We start from the raw sequence: 19,084 nt of genomic DNA on the forward strand, positions 1-19,084 counted from the left end.
TCCCTAAGACATATAAGACGCAAATTCTTCGATTTTCATATAACAATGGAAGTTGGGTACTTTTTTCCAAAAATGAGGACCTTTGTCTTAAGTAGATTAATCCTCAACTGATTTAGTGTACAGTATCCTGTCAGTGCATTCAGTTTCTTCTGGAGACCTCTAAGTATAATCTAAAATGACGAGGTCGTCCGCATGCATCAAACAAGGAATGTGAATTTCACCCATTTTTTGGCAAAAGGAGTTTGATTCATTTAGACATGTTGGGAGGTCAGCAACATAAAGACCAAAAAGGATTAGGGCTAACACGCATCTTTGGTGTAGGCCATTATAAATTTCAATTCTTTTAGTTGCTCTACCTGACCGATCAGGTGGGAGTAAGGAAGAGTCTGTGAAGAATAATGTTTCAGTAGTAGTAGTAGCCATTTTGGATACCTTATGAATTTTATGCCATATATCATTCCAGGATGAGGTAGACCAAGGACATCCCTTATTGGATTACCAACTAAGCTCCTCCTTAGTTTTAGATCAAGACAGATTAAGAGAGAAGAAATGTGTAAATAAGGGAGGCTTTAGGGTTAGTGGTCAAAATAGTGTATACAACAGACTTGGGTACATAAGGAGTTGGAACCATCCAAGATAATATTTATTAAGAGAGTAAATTTGGACAGGAATGCGCGAGGACAATTAAAGGATTTCTGAAACTGAAGGAAGGACTTTGGGGCTTCATAATAGAATACATCCCCATCCCCTATAATACCTTACTGCCTCTAGGACTTCCAAAACACTGGCTTTATTGGTAATGGTAATGAGATTATTATACCATAGAGGAGACTGCAAAAAGACATTCGAGTTATATTTTGTGTTTGATTATAGGGCTTCCATAGAATGTAAGTTCGTTTAAACAGTGGTGAAGATGTCTTTGAGGAAAAGGAAAATAACTTCCCTGGGGGCAAAGAGATCAAGCAAGGAATACTCACTATAAGGCCACAGAAGTGTAAATGGTGAAGGATACTTGGAGATCCACAGTGAGGCCTGTTTCACACAAAAGGCTTTATGATAGTCATGAAAGTCTGGAACATTTGTACCATCCTCCTAATTAGCTCTCCTGAGGTGCGTTAACTCTATACTTCATATTTTGTTGCCCCATAGAAATTTAAAAAGTATACAGTCAAGGTTTTTTAAAATTAGAGAATGATACACTTGGATCATTGATCAACTATATAATAAGTAAGGAGGAATCATCATTTTGATGGGGTCAAGAAGATCCAACCAGGAGAGAAATATGGAGTTCCAGGAGGAAAGAAGATTCTCCACCCTATTTAAACTTTCCTTCAGATGTACTGCTACAAAGTCCTTGATAGAATTGGTAAACCAAATTCCCAGCTTTTTGATCTTAGATGTGTTTCAATGAAAACCAGAAGATTCAAAAGAATGATTAAAGCAGAATTTGGTAATAGGGATAACTTCAGTTTTATTAGAATTAATCATATATTCTGAAACAGAAGATAAATCAGAAATTTGTTTAAGTAAAGCTGGTACTGAATGTTCTGGGTTTGAAAGAAAAAGAAGGATATCATGAGCATAAGCGGATAGTTTCAAATGTTTATCTCCATATTTAAAACCTACTATTAGTGGGTTTCAAATGTTTATCTCCATATTTAAAACCTACTATTAGTGGGTCAGTGCGAATTAGGGAAAGGAAAGTTTCAAGATCTAAAACAAATAAAAGGGGAGATAAAGGACAACTCTGATGAAACCATGTTTTAGTTTAAAGTACTGGGAAACCTTTCCATTAACTGAGACAGAAGCCATTAGAGATTTATGTAATTAAGAAATAAGCAAGATTATTTTGGGACCAAATCCATGCCAAGCTAAGGAATTAAACAATAAGAATCTGTTGATCCTATCAAAATCCTTTTCTGCATCATTGGCAACCACCGCCAATGAATATTGAAGAGATGATTTTATTCAAGACATTAAAAAACAATCTAGAATTATCTGATGCTGCCCTTGACAAAACTAGATTGTTCCTTACTGATTAGATTGGGCAGGAGAAGTTCAAGGTGTAGTGCCAAGAGTTTGGCCAAACGTTTGTGGACAACATTCACAAGAGAGATCAGTCTATAATTTTTACAGTGTGTTGGACCCCATCCTTGTATATTAATGAAACACATTGTGGCTTCCTGGAAAGTGCCACCTGCAGTACCAGTGGTTGAGAAAAAACAAAAAATTGTAATAATTTTGGAACTGGTTTGTTGGAAAAGTGGCAAAAAAACTCTATCGTAAAGTCATCAGGACCAGGAGTCCTAGTCTTCTTAAGAGTATTAAGTACCTTGAGTATTTTTGATTGAGATATCTCTTTGTGAAGATGGGAAAACCTAAGATCATCATGATGAGGTTTAGTTGTGCCCTTTAAATAAGAACTAATGTGAGATGGATGTGTGGGAAATTCAGGGCTATAAAGAGTCTTACAAAACTTCATAAATTCATCTAATATGTCACTATCTTTGAACAAGCACCGGCCCAGGAAAGATTCTATAGACTCACTATTAGTACATTGTTTCCTGAATTTTAAGTAATTAGCAAAAAGTTTTCCGATTTTAATACAGCCACCGTAATAACAAGCACTACTACGGAGTAAAATGTAGAAAGCATTGTCTGTAGATATTTTGTTCAAATGTAATTTAGCCTGAGTACGTTTTTGGAAATAAGTTCTAGATTTTAAAGAATACTATTGTTGTTCTAGTTGTTTTATAGTAGAGAGCAGAGACTTGTTGTTTAGCAAAATATTTCTTTTTTTGCAGAAACAAAATCAATGATGTGACCATGAGCAGTAGTCTTAAATGTGTCCCATAATAATTGAGGAGAAATGTCAGAATACCAGTAAATTACGAAGAATTCCTCGGCCAATGTGTCAATAGAGAAGAAGAAAGCTAAATCCTGGATAAGAGAGTTATTAAATTAACACCTGCACGACTTGGGATGTACTGAAAAGCAGATCTAAATCAGTAATTACTGGAGCATGGTCAGAAATCATGATGGGCACTATAGAAGAATTGATAATTTTCTGGGATAAAACTTTACTAATAAAATATGATCTAGTCTGGTGAGATAAGAGATCCATGAGGTGAAGAGAAAAAATAATATCCTCTTATGGAAGGATTACAGAGTCTTAATAAAACCACTTGGGTTCTTTGTGAAATACAACAATTAAATTGTTTATGCATTTTACGCAAAATGAATTTAACCTGTGATTGGCGGTAAAAAAAGTTCCAAAATTTGGTTACAGTCCCCCTCCGATAATGAAAAATTAATCATCCTATTGTAAACATTTCTTGGAAACATCAGGCCAAAAATTGTAGTGTAGTTGAGTAGGGCCATACAAGTTAAGGGAATGTTATTAATAAGGAATATAACAATGAGCCATCTGTCCTCCACATCGGTCTCCAGGAATGCAATTATACAGTCATTTTTTGGGATATAAAATAATGATCCCATTCTTTTTATTAGACGTTGGTGATACAAAAACCGAGCCCATTCGACCACCCAGCCACATTTAAGCTTTAAAGCCTCAGTTTCTGTTGGGTGAGTTTCTTGGAGAAGAACTAAATCTGGATCATAGTTAGATAAGTGAGATAAAATTCTCTGCCTTTTTTATAGGATTAATAAATCATTTAACATTCCAGGAAATAACTGTTACAGAAAGCAAAGGTGTAAGTGTCTAAAAGGTCTTCGACAGCTACAAAATACATTAACATACCTGAGCTGAGAAACAGAAAAAAAATTGGAAATAAAAATAAATGAGATAAATGGGTAGCAATGTATAGCTAGAAAAGAGAAGAAAAGGCAGAAAGACAGTAGGATGAGATACGAAATGAGGGAAAGAGGTCAAATAAATGATGACTGAGAGAACATACCTTATAAAATTGAACACAAGCGTGGGGTCGATGACAGCCCAGGGTGCAGACGACGCACCAAGGGAGCATAAGACATGAACGACAGAGTGGACTGAAACAATTGAAGATGATGCAAGAAATAACAGAGAACCTGAAAAGAATAAAAAGAGATTAATTAGCATATAACAACAAATATAAAGTACAAAGAATGAAATAAGATTAGTGCCCAAGTTACAATACTGGCACTAAAGGTAGCATTTTCATACAGAAATCATCATAACTATTCATCTTGTGGATGGAGAAGAAGTATCCATATTACTAGTTGAATGCAGTCTTAGAACATTTTGGAGATCTGCAGGTTTATCATAAGTAGTAGTCTTATCATGATATGTCACTTTGAAAAAGGCATGGGTGGATCGATCCAAAATGAGCACCGAAGGCATTTAGTTGCGGAGCAAGATCAAGGATTTTTTTCCTCCTGGAGGCTGTTGTTCTGGAGACATCTTGCAAGAGGAATATCTTCTTTCCTGACCAAAAGAGTTTTTTTTTTTTTTGCTTTGCGGCTTTGAGTATTTTCAGTAGATCAGTAAATTCTAGAAAGAAAAAATAAAACCACCTCTAGGTTTGGTTAAAGAAGAAGTTGATTGAGGATGATGTCCCAGAAGGTGAGCTCTTTGAATATTTAACACTGTGGATGATGGTAAATCCACTAACTTGTTTAATCTTGAATGTTGTTGATCCTTTGTTCTATTGATGAGACTCTTGCTTCCATATTGGACCATTTTTCATTGAAATTTTGAATGCAAACCTTTGGTCTCCTCAAAAAATGGACGTCGAGCTCTGATTTCGTCTAACAAGAGATCTGGCAAAATAGGTGAATGTGATTTTACAGGAGAGAGCGGGTCTTGTTTGACATATTCATTTCCAGATATAGCAGTGTTGGTCTTCAATGAAGGTGAGGATAAGGAGTACATCTTAGAAATATTGAAAGGATGAGATCTGTAGTAAATAGATTATCCACCATTCATGAGATAATTGGTTTCTGGTTTGTAGCTACCTCCTGATGAGAAGACAATTTACATTTCGTAATTCTACCCATACAATACGAGTAAATATATCAGAATGGAAACAGAAAAATAACTCACTTATATACTCATTCCAAATATAGAAAAATAGAGATAAAAATAAGAACAGCAAAAAGATTGGTACTATATGAGGAAGTAGGAAAACACGTCTCATGTATGACTGAACAGTATGAGTAGTACTGAAGACACACACATAGGAGAGGAGCATAATAATATTGAGGCAAATAATCTTTGAGAGTTGCATCCAGGGAGTTAGACCTGTCATCCTTAGGGTGGTCTTCCCCCAGACTTTTTACCTGCTTACCTCTTCTTTTTGCTGTATCTTTTTGTTGGCCTTAGGACTCTGAACACTTTACCACTGCTGACCAGTGCTATAGTGCATGTGCTTCTCCCCTAAACATGGTGACATCGGTGTATACCCAATTGGCATATTTATACCTTACTTATAAGTCCCTTGAAAAGTGATATACCATATACCCAGGACCTGTACTCTAAATGCTATTAGAGGCCTGCAGCACTGGTTGTGCCACCCACACAAGTAGCCTTTCCAGCCTGTCTCAGGCCTGTAATTGTGTGTGCAGTTTACTGCCACTTCCACTTGCCATTTAAAAAACTTGCCAAGTCATAAACTCCCCTTTTATTACACATAAGTCACCCCTAAGGTAGGCCCTAGGTAGTCCTATGGGCAGGGTGCTGTGTAAGCAAAAGGTAGGACATGCTCTGGTATGTTTTGCATTTCCTAGTAGTGACAAACACCCAAATTCGTGTTTCACTGCTGTGAGGCCTACTCCTCTCATAGGCTAGCATTGTAAATTCCTTAAAACACTTTAAAGCTGTAATTCCTCCTCTTGTTGCTCTGTGTGCCTTAAGGCCTATCTCCAATACACGCCTGGGGGTGGACGTCAGCTATACTTTGTGCATTCTCTCTAGACATCCACAAACATAGGAAGGCTGGGTGTTTCATCTGCATTCATCTGCATTCTGATAGCTCCTCCTGGGCAGGAAGACATAGGGGAGCTGATACACTTGAATAGGCAGTGTCGGTTTCCCACACAAAGGGCTGATTATCTCCTACAGATAGTCTGGAGCCAAGGCTGGGAAGAAAGAGGGACCTGTGCACTTTAGGGGCCTGCTCTGAAGTCCCCTCATTACAAAGGCACAATTGGGTATAAGTAGTGGGTCTCTGACCCTAGTAAGACAGTACACTACTGGACCTGTAAAGAACTCTGCCAGGAGTAAAGACTGCTGCGCTACAATGATCGCGACTCTGCTTGACTGCTGCTCGGAAGAATTGCGACTCTGCTTTGCTGTACCGCCCTGCTGCCTGCTGATCTCTGCCCTGCTGAGTACAAGGACTGAACCCACCTCACTTGAACCCAGAGTGACTCCAAGGGCTCATTGGCTTGCCCCCTGTTCTGAAGTCTGACGGCCATCAAAGACCTCCTTCAACTCCGCACCAGCACCTGGACTCTACCATCTGTGAGGCCTGCCAAGTGGTGCCAATCAGTCCTGGGCCTTTGAAAGGTGATTTCTGCTGTCCAGAACCATCAAAATCGAAGCAGTGACGACTTTGCAACGATCGAACTGACATAATGCCATTTGACAGCAATGTAGAAGCTGATCAATGACATCGCTTCGACATACTGCGCGGCTTGATGACGATGCAGTGCCTGCATCATAAAGGGGTTCATCGACGAAGCCTTCATCACCTACGTGGATCGGAACTGACGTATTGAGTCTTCGACGCTTGCTCCATACAAGGTAGTATTTCAGCAGGACCTGCGTGAGTCCTGTAGCCAGCCTGCTCTCCATCATGGTAGGCCTGAACTTTGGATTAAACCCGGTGTAGCACAACCTCAAGTAACCCCTAAGCGCCATTTGATTCTATGCACTAGATTTTGATTTAATCTTTAAAAATTCATAACTCGGTTCTACTTATTGGTTTTTGTTGTTTTGGTCTTGTTTTACTCATACAAATTTAATCTATTCGTCTAACCCTGTGTGGAGTATTTTTGTGGTATTTTTTTACTGTGTTACTGTGTGTGTGCGTGTGTGTGTGTGTGTAAGCCTGACTTCACTCTGCCAATCTACCAGAGGGTGAGCACAGGTTATCTCATAGTGTGTATCAAGTTTACCCTTAGAGTGGTGGTTCCTGCTTGGACAGGGTACATACCTCTTCCAACCAGAAACCCCAGTTCTAAAACAGGGCGAGATAATAGTGAAAAAACACTTAACATAGAGGTGGCCACATCACAGGATGAGAAGGAAAATCCATTAAAGAGCACAGAAAGAGTCTAAAATGACTGCTGCAATGAGTAGATGAAGCACATTTACATGTACGTTAGCGGAAAAGGCAAGGATGCTGAAAAGAAAAAGCGACTCTCTCACCCAAAGAGTTGGCAAAAAAGATTCTGCTACATGAAGGTGATTCTGATGGCGGAGGACTCTTGCCACTAAGAGCGCTCTGACAAGGTGTGGAGCTCCCGGCTTAAGCGGCCATCTTGTCTGGAGGTCTTCCATGATGTAGTATCTTCCAATCCTTAAACAACTTACATTTGTCACAAGGGACTAAAACATAAAAATTTGGGTGGGAGAGAGAGTCAAACCTAAAAGTGACAACAGCTGGTTTGTCTAGATCTGAACGGCCATTCAAACGTATTAGGCCGCTCTCAGTCAACCAATCACAGGTGGTGCTTAAATCACTTCCTGCAATCCGAATTGGATAATTAGCTTGGGGAACATTATACATCTCCAATACGTCATACAGTAGTTCATCTACTCTAGTATGATCTATCACCCACTATGATTACAACCCCTCACTGAATTTCATTGTAATCAAGTCAAGTCAAGTCAAGTCAAATTCCACTTTATTCGATTAATTAAAATCATAAAAGCATTCTACAGCAAATATCAAAAGTTCATCTATAAAACAGTTGATAAATTTAAAAAGCAGGTTAAAAGGGCGATAATTGCATAAAATACATTAAAAAAAAAGCACTCGAATGAGCAATATAGATGGATCCAGATTTCTATTGTTCTTCCAATCTTAGCCTTATTCTCTTGCATCTCACAGATGCGGCTAGAAAACTAGCAGTGCAGTACATAATTAGAGGAGAGAGCAACATCTGTAAATAAAACAGTGCAGGCTTATACTGGATAAAGCCCAGGTCCTTCAAAATAGATTTTAAGTATCTTGTGCGCGGTTCATGATAGAAGGAACAAAAGAACAAAAAATGGGCATTATCCTGAATAGAGAAACCATCACATTTGCATGGGGCCGATTCCTCCAGCTTGCACCAGTCTTTCACATCCCACAGCACTGTATAAATTTGGTTAAACCGAAATTTGGATAAAAGCCATCTATGAAAAGGGTTGGTTACCGTTATTAAATAAGGGGCCAGCACACAGTGACAACAGCTGGTTTGTCTAGATCTGAACGGCCATTCAAACGTATTAGGCCGCTCTCAGTCAACCAATCACAGGTGGTGCTTAAATCACTTCCTGCAATCCGAATTGGATAATTAGCTTGGGGAACATTATACATCTCCAATACGTCATACAGTAGTTCATCTACTCTAGTATGATCTATCACCCACTATGATTACAACCCCTCACTGAATTTCATTGTAATCAATAACAGCTTTGCTTCCAAACTTTCCGGAAGAATATATGCCTTTTTTTCGCATGCGTCTACAACGCATGCCATAACAACGCGGTCGTTACAACAACCGCGTTGTTATTTTGCATACTGTTACAATGCAAGTCGGAAGAACGAATTGCTTTTAGGGGCGCTGGATGTTGAAATAGTATAATTTACTATTCCAATTCCAGTCTGTGCGGACACTAGGGAAGGTGTTGGATTTTAAATCCAACACCTTCAATCAGGGAATTGTAAGCGTGCTACTCACCCGTGAGGGTCTCAAGGCGCTGAGACCCTCAAGCCTTCTTACCCCTAACGCAAGTCATTCTTCCGACTTGCGTTGTGACGATATGCGAAATAACAATGCGGTCGTTGTAACGACCCCGTTGTTATGGCATGCGTTGTTTAGCATGCAAACAAAAGGCCGTTTACCTTCCAGAAATGTGGACAAATTTGACTTTATCACCTTATGCAAATACAAGTTTAATAAGAATAAAACATATATATAAAGAAAAGATCGTAGCCCTCCTGATGAAGGCGCTTTAAGTGCCGAAACACGCACTGAGAAGATCCATCTCATAGCCACCACTTTTTTCATTATGTTTATATGTATGAATTAATGTTCTGTCTTACACTGATTACATTGTTTTTCTGTGATTTATGTGATTTATGTCTCATTGAAAGCATGGTATATTGTATTTTTTAATTGTCTGAGCATTTTTCGAATGAGTTTTTCAAATAAGTTAAATAAAATGTATACATGTTTTAATATAGTTACATTGTATTCACACTGAGTCCTCTATCTCATGTTGTTGTTGTTGTGATGAGTTGTTAAATTAATTGAACCATTTGACTGCCTAGGGATTTTGCTTTCAATTGTGGGATCTGGTTGATGTCTGGAGGCATCGTAATCCCGGAGAGAAGATATATTCATTCTACTCCATACCCCACATGTGCGATTGGATAGGTTTCTGAGCTCACCTTCCTTACTTCCCTACATAACGGGCTCGGACTACCGGGGTCGTACACATTCTGACCACAACCCACATTACGTCGCACTGACATGGGAATGTGGGACCCCCTGACATTCCTAAGTGGCGGTTACAGCCGATGACGCTGAAGAGCCCAGTCTTCCGAGATTCAATAGGACAGGCCATCAGTGAGTACTTCACACACAATACTGGGACTGCTTCGTCCACTATGGTGGAGTGGGCTGCCTTGAAAATTACACTGCGTGGGACATGTCTGGGGGTGGGCTGCGGCTTGAGGTCACAAATAGAAAAGGAACCGCTTGTAGTGGAAAAAGATCTATTGGCATTAGAATCATGAGCGATGGAGGACGCTCCAGATTCCACCCCACTATCAGAGGCGCGTAAAAACACACTGAACCCCTAGAATGCCAGCGATGTTTGAACTTTGCGGCACCTTCAGAGACAGCACATGCTAAGGCTGATCGATCTGGTGCCCTTCTGGCCTCGTTGATCAAACAAGATCAATCTGTAAGACGCATCACACCACTTCGGTCACAGGAAGGCGGACTCAAGTATACACAGCACGAAATTCACAGCGAGTTAACTACGCACTTCATTCAGCTATACAGATCCACCTTGAATATCCCTGAGACAGACATACACACTTTTCTTGATGGTCTCACCTTTCCCACTCTTACACTTGAACAGCACAGAGAATTGGATGCCACGCTTACACTGGATGAAGTAAGAGGCACAATGTGAGCACTGCCGTCTGGTAAAATCCCGGGGCTGGGCGGTTTCCCCCACACATTTGATAAAACATACGCTGATCTTCTAAGCCCACAGCTACTTAGGGTGTACACAGAAGCATTAGAAACTGTCTCCCTCTCAGCCTCCCTGACAGAAGCTAACCTGATTATGCTTCCAAAACCAGACAGAGATCCCACACACACAAGCGCCTATCGACCCCTCGCATTGCTAAATGGGGATTACAAAGTACTGGCAGGTGTTCTAACAGGCAGATTGGCGCCCATCACTCCACATCTGGTCCATCTAGATCAGAACGGTTTTGTCTCAGCTAGAAACACCTCTCTCAATATACGTACGCTTTTCCGGGTAATGAGAAGCGCAACAGCGGTTTGGCCGGCTGCAGGCTGCCTAGTACTGGATCTAGAAAAAGCCTTTGATACGGTTGAGTGGCTCTATATGTTTGAGGTGTTGTGAAGATTTAGATTTGGGCCATACTTTTTAAGTTTAGTTAAACTACTGTATGGAGCACCTGCCATGCATGTCCGTTTAGGAACTTTATTCTCAAGGCCCATACCGATACGGAGAGGAACAAGACAAGGCTGCCCCTTTCCCCACCAATCTTCTCCCTGGCTATAGAGTCCCTGGCAATAGCACTGTGCCAATCACCAGATCATTGGGGTATACAACTAGGGGAGGAAACACACGCCATTTGCTGTATGCAGATATCTTGCTTTACATTATGGGCCTACAGGCAATACCACTGATGATTTCTGACACATTCCAACAATTTGCTACGCTATCAGGACCGGGCGTGAACTGGGGGAAATCATGTTTATTTCCCTTTACTCCTGATGCAGATGCCCCCAACCTGGTGGTGGATGGTGCATTGGTGGCCTGGCAGCCGGCTATGTTCCAATATTTGGGAGTATTTGGGAGTAAGAATATATCACACTGACCGGGATCTCCTGGATGGTAACCTGTCCAGAGCGGTTACAGCTTTAAGATCCCAAACCTCTGTTGCAGGTAGGGTGGCGCTCATCAAAATGCTAAAGGATAACACACATACATCTTCTAAAAGAGGTCGTAAATGACCTGTTCTTCATGTGTATTCCAGCTGCAGAATTTTAAGCTCCTCAAGAGTTCAGTATCATACCCATAAGATATCTGGCTTGACCAGGAAGCACTTTCAACACATTCACTAAGGAGGGGAGAAATGATTGCTTACATTTAGGAAACTAGACCAATCATCATTTATATGTCTCGTTTATATGTCTCTCATGGGTAACCACAATCCTCTGATTCTCTCTAGAGGTTTTAGATTGACTAGGCACACAAATTCTCACATTTCTGGGAAAATTGTTAAAAAGGTCCTGCTGTTGATTAAAACAAACTTGGTTACCTTCCAACCCTTCTTGGCGTCTCAACACCCCTTGTAGCTGCCCGCTTAGAGGTTTTGTTACTGAACCCAAAGTCACTGATAGCACCAGAGTTCAACCTCTCTTCTGCCTTACAAACTGTATTAACTGTCAAAAGAGAAATAAAATCAACTTTGGTTAGTTCTCTTCCTTTAATTATATGTAAAAAAAAAACAGATTTTATGTCTGTAGACTCAATGTCTGATCATTCAGGAATTTGCTTAAACAAGGAAAGAAGGGAAAGAAGCTTTGCTTCGTTTAAGGGTCACAGTTTCCTTGCTTTTTCCTTTTACAGAGAATATTAAATACTAAAGAGAAATTACCATGATGCTCCTGAATCTGTAGAGTCGGCCTTAAGGATTCAGAATGTTTTATTTCTTTCTCTAATTCCAGTTGTGGCTCCTGTCCTAGGTTTTTAGGCTTTGCCTGCACAGTGCTTGCGCTGTGCTTGTGAAATCTCTTGTATTTAATATATCTTAAAAGGGAGCTCTTATCAGTTCCCATTGCCGAATTACTGTATTTTCTTTGTTTGAAACCTTTTTTTTTTTGTTAACTTCCCCTGGCTGCACACATTTATGATACTGCTACTAAAGCTGTTCACACTGTTTAAGGCCCATTCACTGTCAAGATAAGATCTTTTCACACGGAAAAGGCAGCCAGCTTCTAATAGTATGCTGGAATGCTTGCTTTTTATTACTTAGTTGTGTAAAGCAGATGCTTTAGCCTTAGATCGTTTGTGGCATTTCCTATTCATGCCTCGGTACTTTTCTTTGCACTTTGTAGGCATTATCAGATCAGTTTTTTCAACTTAATCTACTTGGTCATTATGACCAAATTTTAAATGTTGCAATAAACATTGTGTGTTAAAAATAAAGTTCATATAAATGAGCTATGCTATAATTTGCTACTAAACAGGCAGCTACAAGTGCAGTTACCTTGCAGACAACAGGGTCATGATTTCAATGGTTCAGCAGGTGCAGTGACACCAGTACCAAAAGCTCTTGGCACTCCACTAAACACCTAAAATTGCTATATTTGCAGCCACAAGTGCAGTTATCTTTCAGGCACTAAGGTCATGAATTGAATGGTGCAGCAGGTGCAGTGACACCGGGCCAAAAAGTTGTCAGAACTCCTCTAAACACATAATATTGCTCTTTTTGACTACTAAACAGGTGGTCACAATTTCAGTTACCTTGCAGTTAAAAGGGACTTGATTTGAATGGTGCAGCAGGTGCAGTGGCACCAGGGCCAAAAGCTCTAGGGACCCCACTAAACCCAGATTATTGCTAAAATTTAAAACTAAACAGGTAGTCACAAGTGCAGTTACCTTACAGACAACAGGGTCATGATTTCAATGGTTCAGCAGGTGCAGTGACACCAGGATCAAAAGCTCTTGGCACCCCACTAATCACCTAAAATCGCTATATTGTACAACAAACGGGCACTCACAAGTGCAGTTATCTTTCAGGCACTAGGGTCATGATTCAGAAGGTGCAGTGGCACCGGGCCAAAAAGTTGTCAGAACCCCTCTAAACACCTAATATTGCTATATTTTGCTACTAAACAGGCAGTCACAATTGCAGTTACCTTGCAGTTGAAAGGGGCTTGATTTAAATGGTGCAGCAGGTGCAGTGGCACCGGGTCCAAAAGTTGTCATAACTCCACTAAACACCAAATATTATTATTTTTTACTACTAAAAAGGCAGTCTCAAGTGCGTTTATCTTTCAGGCACTAGGGTCATGGGTTAAATGGAGCAGCAGGTGTCCTTCTCACTCGGCGTTAGTGATTGTGGTAAATCCCCATTCACTATTGGTAAAATCCCGGGTATGCCCCACTAGTGGTCCGAGTCTCAAGAGTCCACTACGACTCTGATTTAAAGTCAATAGTGTTCCAGTGCACACATGCTCGATTTAGTATCAAGTCGCCTGGGGCCATCATGCCCAAATCAAGTCTCAGCCTCTAAGGCAGGAGGGAAGGGTTAGGAGTCCTGGAGTGTGCCCTGTTCGCAGACTCTTGCTGTGGCTCCATACAGAGTCATATGAGTTGGCCACACGAAGACTCAGCAGCTGCACTCATCGAGACCAGGCTCTCTCCTGTGCAGTTGTGCTCCTGCAGAGATTGGAGGTTTACTGCGGCTTCTTCTGCGGGGTAAGTGTTTACTTGTTCCCGATGGGGGAGTGGCTACAACAATCTGGTTCTTGGAGCAGTAGCATAAGTTAGCCCCCGTGGTACAGGGGGCCTCCAAGCTCCAGGTGGTCCCCTCTGGCACTGTGCACGGGTGGCAGGCCCTTGGCCTGAGAGCTCCTGACTGGGTCTGGGGGAGGAGGCCCTCTATGTACTTTGCAGGAGGGCACCCTCAAGTTTCATTACAGCACTGTCTTGGTGCCATGCTTGGGTAACAGTGCTCCCACGGTGTCCTCAGTTATCCAACAGGGTAGAACAAGTCACTGTCCTTGGTGCTTCTAGTGACCTCCTCCCATACACAGCATCACCACTTCCCCCTGTCCACAGGCTCCGCCTGGTCAACACAGCAAAATTAGCCACAGCAGCCCCTCCTGTCATTAAGGGTTGGCACACCACTGCAGCTGAAAGCATCAGCCCTTTCCTCATGGCAGTCTTTCACCTTGATAGCTATCTTCACAGCAGTTCTCTCCTGGCATATAGGGGTTACTGACTCAGCCCTGCACACCGGCAAAAACTCAATTGGTGCAGAAGCGGTTTCCTCATACCTCACACTGGGAGTCCATCGGACAAGGCTCCCCACTGGACCGCACAGGGCACATTGGTCTAGGGAGGCAGGTGGGCATGCTCCAGGTTCCGGGGCAGGTGGCGTTGGATAAACTGGGTGATGTCCCCTCACCCAGCAGGGAGACTTGGCCCTCAGTCCTGGTCACAGGCAGAAGTCTTGCAGAGATTTCCTCCGTACGCAACAAGTCTGGCTGCTTGGCAGATGACAATTTTGGGGTTCTCAATCTCCCTTTCTTGTAGTCCTTTTCCAGGCACCAAATGTAATTTAGGGTATGAGTCTGTAGTTTTATGTTGGTGTTCTGCTGTTTTTGATGTGCATAGTCCTCTGCTTCCTCCTGCTCTTGAAAGTATTCTGTCACAGCAGGGATGTCTCCGAATCTGACAGTCCCACAACACAAGCCATGGGAGTGACTAGAGTTCACACCTGGAGGCCAACCAGAGTGATATGTGAATCAAAAGAGTAGCCCAGGGCTCAGAGCCCTACTCTTTATGATTCTCTTTTAATCCCCACCTCCTTCCTGGGATGTGCCCAGGCCCCTTCCTTGTGACTTCTTACTGAATTAAAGAGCACACTTTGATGTGTAAAGGGGAAGCCTGGCCCTCCCCACCCCAGTGTGTGCCCCCCAGCTTACAGGAATGCAGCAATCCTCAAATCAGTCTGGTGGATCGCTCTACCTCCACTCTGCAATTCACCATGCAGGCCTGGGTTTCCCTAAATGGAACCCAGGGACCTCCATGTACTTTCCCATCCACAGGCTCATAAATATCCTGTGAATCTATACAACATGCACACACTGCACAGTACTGTATCCTCCATGCACTGTATCATTCAGATGCACGTATAAATCCAGCACTTGCTTTCAACATGCACGCACTGCCCAGCACTGTATCCTTTATGATCTGTACATCCCATAGACACACATACACCCGAACACATTCACCTATCATGCATGTACTGCATCCTTCATGTAATGTACCAGTCACTGGTACACAAACACCCAGCACATGCATTTACCCTGCACACACTGCATTCTTACAAGCATTGTACCATTCACAGGTACACATACAACCAGCACATGCACTTATCCTGCATGCACAGCTCAGAGCTATATCATTCAGGTACTGTACCACTATCAGGCAAATGCACCTCCAGCACGTGTACACCATGCATGTACTACTCAGTACCGAATTATCCCTGTACTGCACCCTCCCCAGGTACTGTACCACTGTCAGGCAAATGCACCTCCAGCACATGTGTACACCATGCATGCACTACTCAGTACCGGTTTATCCCTGTACTGCACCCTCCCCAGGTACACATACACCCAGTGTAGATACATCACTTCTGCGCTGCGCAGCACTTTACAACAACCCGATTTAGGCCAAGGGGTGAGTAAAGCACACAGCATTGAAACATTTTAAAGAGTGTGGTCTGTAGGTCTCACTTCAGTGACCCAAGTTAAAAAGGACCTGTTCACTCCTACTGATCACCACAAGGTCTGCCGCCACCACCGCACTCATGCTGCTTAACTCCCAGTGAAGGCACTAGTCTTTCACCACAATGAGGTTAGTGCTATGGATGCCCCTCCTGATCAAACAAGACTGCAATCAGTTAGGCAGCCCTATGTCATGGCACACACGCCGTGCTTGCCTATGACAACATAAATCAGCATTAGGGATCTAGACGTCAGTACAGTTGGGCACTCAGGGCAGGGGTTGTAGGAAGGTGGATATCTGACTATGGTTACCCCCAAATTTTTGCCTAGTGTCTAGCTGGTTTTTCGACTTAGTTGGCCTGAGATCCTGCTATTCAGGATCTCAGCCTGGCTGTTCTCTCTTTAAAATGGACTCCATGTACCCTAGGTACATACCCAATTGGTTGAATCACCCTGTCAGCCCCTGTACCAGTGTACACTAGGTACCCAGGGCATTGTTGTACCCAAGGCCTGCCAGGGGCTGAAGCATGTATTATGCCACCCCAGGCTTGGCCTAACAATCTGACACAACTGGCTGATCACTCAGCTGGGGTAAGTTGGTGTAATCACCTCTTACTTAGGTGTAGTATACCTATACCTAACCTTAAATGGGACACATGGTAACCTATAAGTCACTCCTATGGCAGGCCTTAACAATCCTGAAGGCAGAGTGCTTGGTTCCATGTGAGATGGTGCTCAGGCATGAGCTGAGCCTGTCTGCAGTGGTCGGAACAACTTCCTTCTACTGTTTCCAGATATCGTCATACCATATACTCTTAAGTGCATTATGAACCTCGCGGTTAAATGCTATCTTTGGTTTGGCTTTATCAAAACATGTCGAGTAAGGTGTCATACGAATTGGAATACTAACCCCTCGCCAATTCTGGCGACGGGGTTAGCATTCCACCCTTCTAGAGGGACACGACATGTACAGTACCTGAAACCCGGGTAAAATCAGACATAGCCTCAGCTCCACAAAATGGATGCTGCCACCACAGACACAAGTCTGCCCTCCTGCTGCTGGGAGTCCTTCCAGCTTGGGAGGTGTGGACAAAGGGTTTCCTGCCAGGGGAGGTGCGTGCACCACCCCAGACAGGATTTTGTGTATTGGTCAGGTAGGGCTTGAAAGAAACCAGACATGCCTGTGGCTCACAAGGAGCCTCGGTGCATATGCCAGTTCAAACCGGTCCTGGGGCACACCAGTCCCGGGCCTGGGGCGAGCTGGACAAAGGATTGGGGGTGTAACCACCCCCCTTCCTGGTCCCACCCATAGGGAGGGACCTAGCAGGTAGTCCGGCCCCTAGAATCCGCTTAAAGGTAGGAGCTGTGTCCTAAGACTTCAGACATCCTGGAATCAACTTAACACTAAGAAGAAGACGGGAACTTCGATGCTCTGCTGCACAGAGGACTGAAGCCAATCTCCCCTGTGGTCAGGGAGTGACCACCTTGCTAACGCAAGCACCATCCAGCGAATCAACGTCTGCTTTGCCGCCGCCTCCCGCCGGAGCCCGAGCCCAGAGACTGACAAGACCTGGACCTCCAGACCTCTCACCGCCCGATCTACAGTCCCTGAAAAGAGGAGACCCGTGGAGGCACCGAGACACGTGGAGCCAGCCATCTTGGAACGACTACGACAAGCTGACAAGTGCAACAACCGAGGCTCCCTCCAAGTTGTGCTTTGGGATCTGAGAAGCCCAACACCCGAGCAGCATCTGCACCAAAGGTGAGCCCTCCAGCATCTCCACGATCTACGTGGGGCCCTTCTGCATTTTGCCACTCGACGCGCCTAACCGGTTGCTGGCCCGCTGGCTAGTAGCCATCTTGGCGACGAACTCTACAAAATACACCGCTGGTCTGGTTGCTCCAGACTGGCCCTTGCTCCCCTCCAAAGGAGCAGTCCTTCTGACCTTGCTGGTCAGAACCATCAGCTTATTTCATCTCCTACAACAATTGCTTTTGCCAAGGCTTGTTTGCTTCGATCAAGTCGCCGACACCGCCGACAGCGAGAGCCTGCGTGGGACAGCTCGTGAACCGACTCCTGGACGTCGACGACCTCCAGGGACCACGTGGCTGCAGAGACAAGCTACACCTTTCTTCCTGTTTGCACCCGACATTGCCTGGTACCCACCTGGTGCCACGCTGGTCACTGGCTAGTGACTGTGAACACTGTCCCCTCTGCTTACAGGTCTTCAACATCTCCGATCCACCCTTGGATCCACTGCATCTCTCCCGGACCGACCGCCTGCAGCATCTTTGTCTTCAGGCTCCACGGAACAGATAGAAGAAACCCGACGCACTTCGAGGCCTATGCACCCGCTTCCTGTGGGTGAGGTAAAGCTGGCACACCTGTGCCCAAGTGTAGTATTACATCTCTAGTGCCTGTGTTCCAAATCTTGAGTTCCTAGTCCATCCGGAAGATCCTCTTTGCAGTAACTTTGTACTTTTTACGCACCCATTGAAACCTATGGGAGCACGCGTGTGACTATTTGCTCTGCACACGCCACCCGTGGACCTCCTGGTCACTAACTGAAGTTAGCTCCTTGTAGGCCCAGCGATTCTAGAGGCCCTAGGCCTTTTCCCTTTTCTGTTCGTGGTACTTATACCACTATTTTAGTATATGGTTCGAGTGGCCACCAGGGCCTATCCATATAAAGTGCAACTTCTGTGTATTCTGTGATAATCTTGTTTGACGATTTGTGCTCCTGTGCTCATAAAGAGACTAGGGGTTACTTTGAGAAATAAATACATATATATTTTGAATATATATCTGTGTGGTGTCCTTTCATTGGTATAAAAGGGGGTTGCATTTGGTAAAACAGCTGGCTTAACACGCTTCACGAGTTTAGCCTCAAAGACTGCTTAGCCTATGCTACCACTAGGGCAGCTAGTCCGAAAAGGTTGACTTACAACCACACCATAAGGGTTGCTTGGCATGGTACAAGGTGATCACTTTAACTTGTGAGCATCATATACCAGGCCAACTTCTCACAGGGGTGCACGTCAATTACCCCACAGAGGACTTTTCTGTCCTATCAACTGCTGAAACAGTTTGTCTGAAGCAAGAAGCAACAGCTCATTGTGTCTTTAACTGTACATGTATTAT

The sequence above is a fragment of the Triturus cristatus genome, chromosome 12 (assembly GCF_964204655.1).
Source record: "Triturus cristatus chromosome 12, aTriCri1.1, whole genome shotgun sequence".
Classification (NCBI taxonomy): domain Eukaryota; kingdom Metazoa; phylum Chordata; class Amphibia; order Caudata; family Salamandridae; genus Triturus; species Triturus cristatus.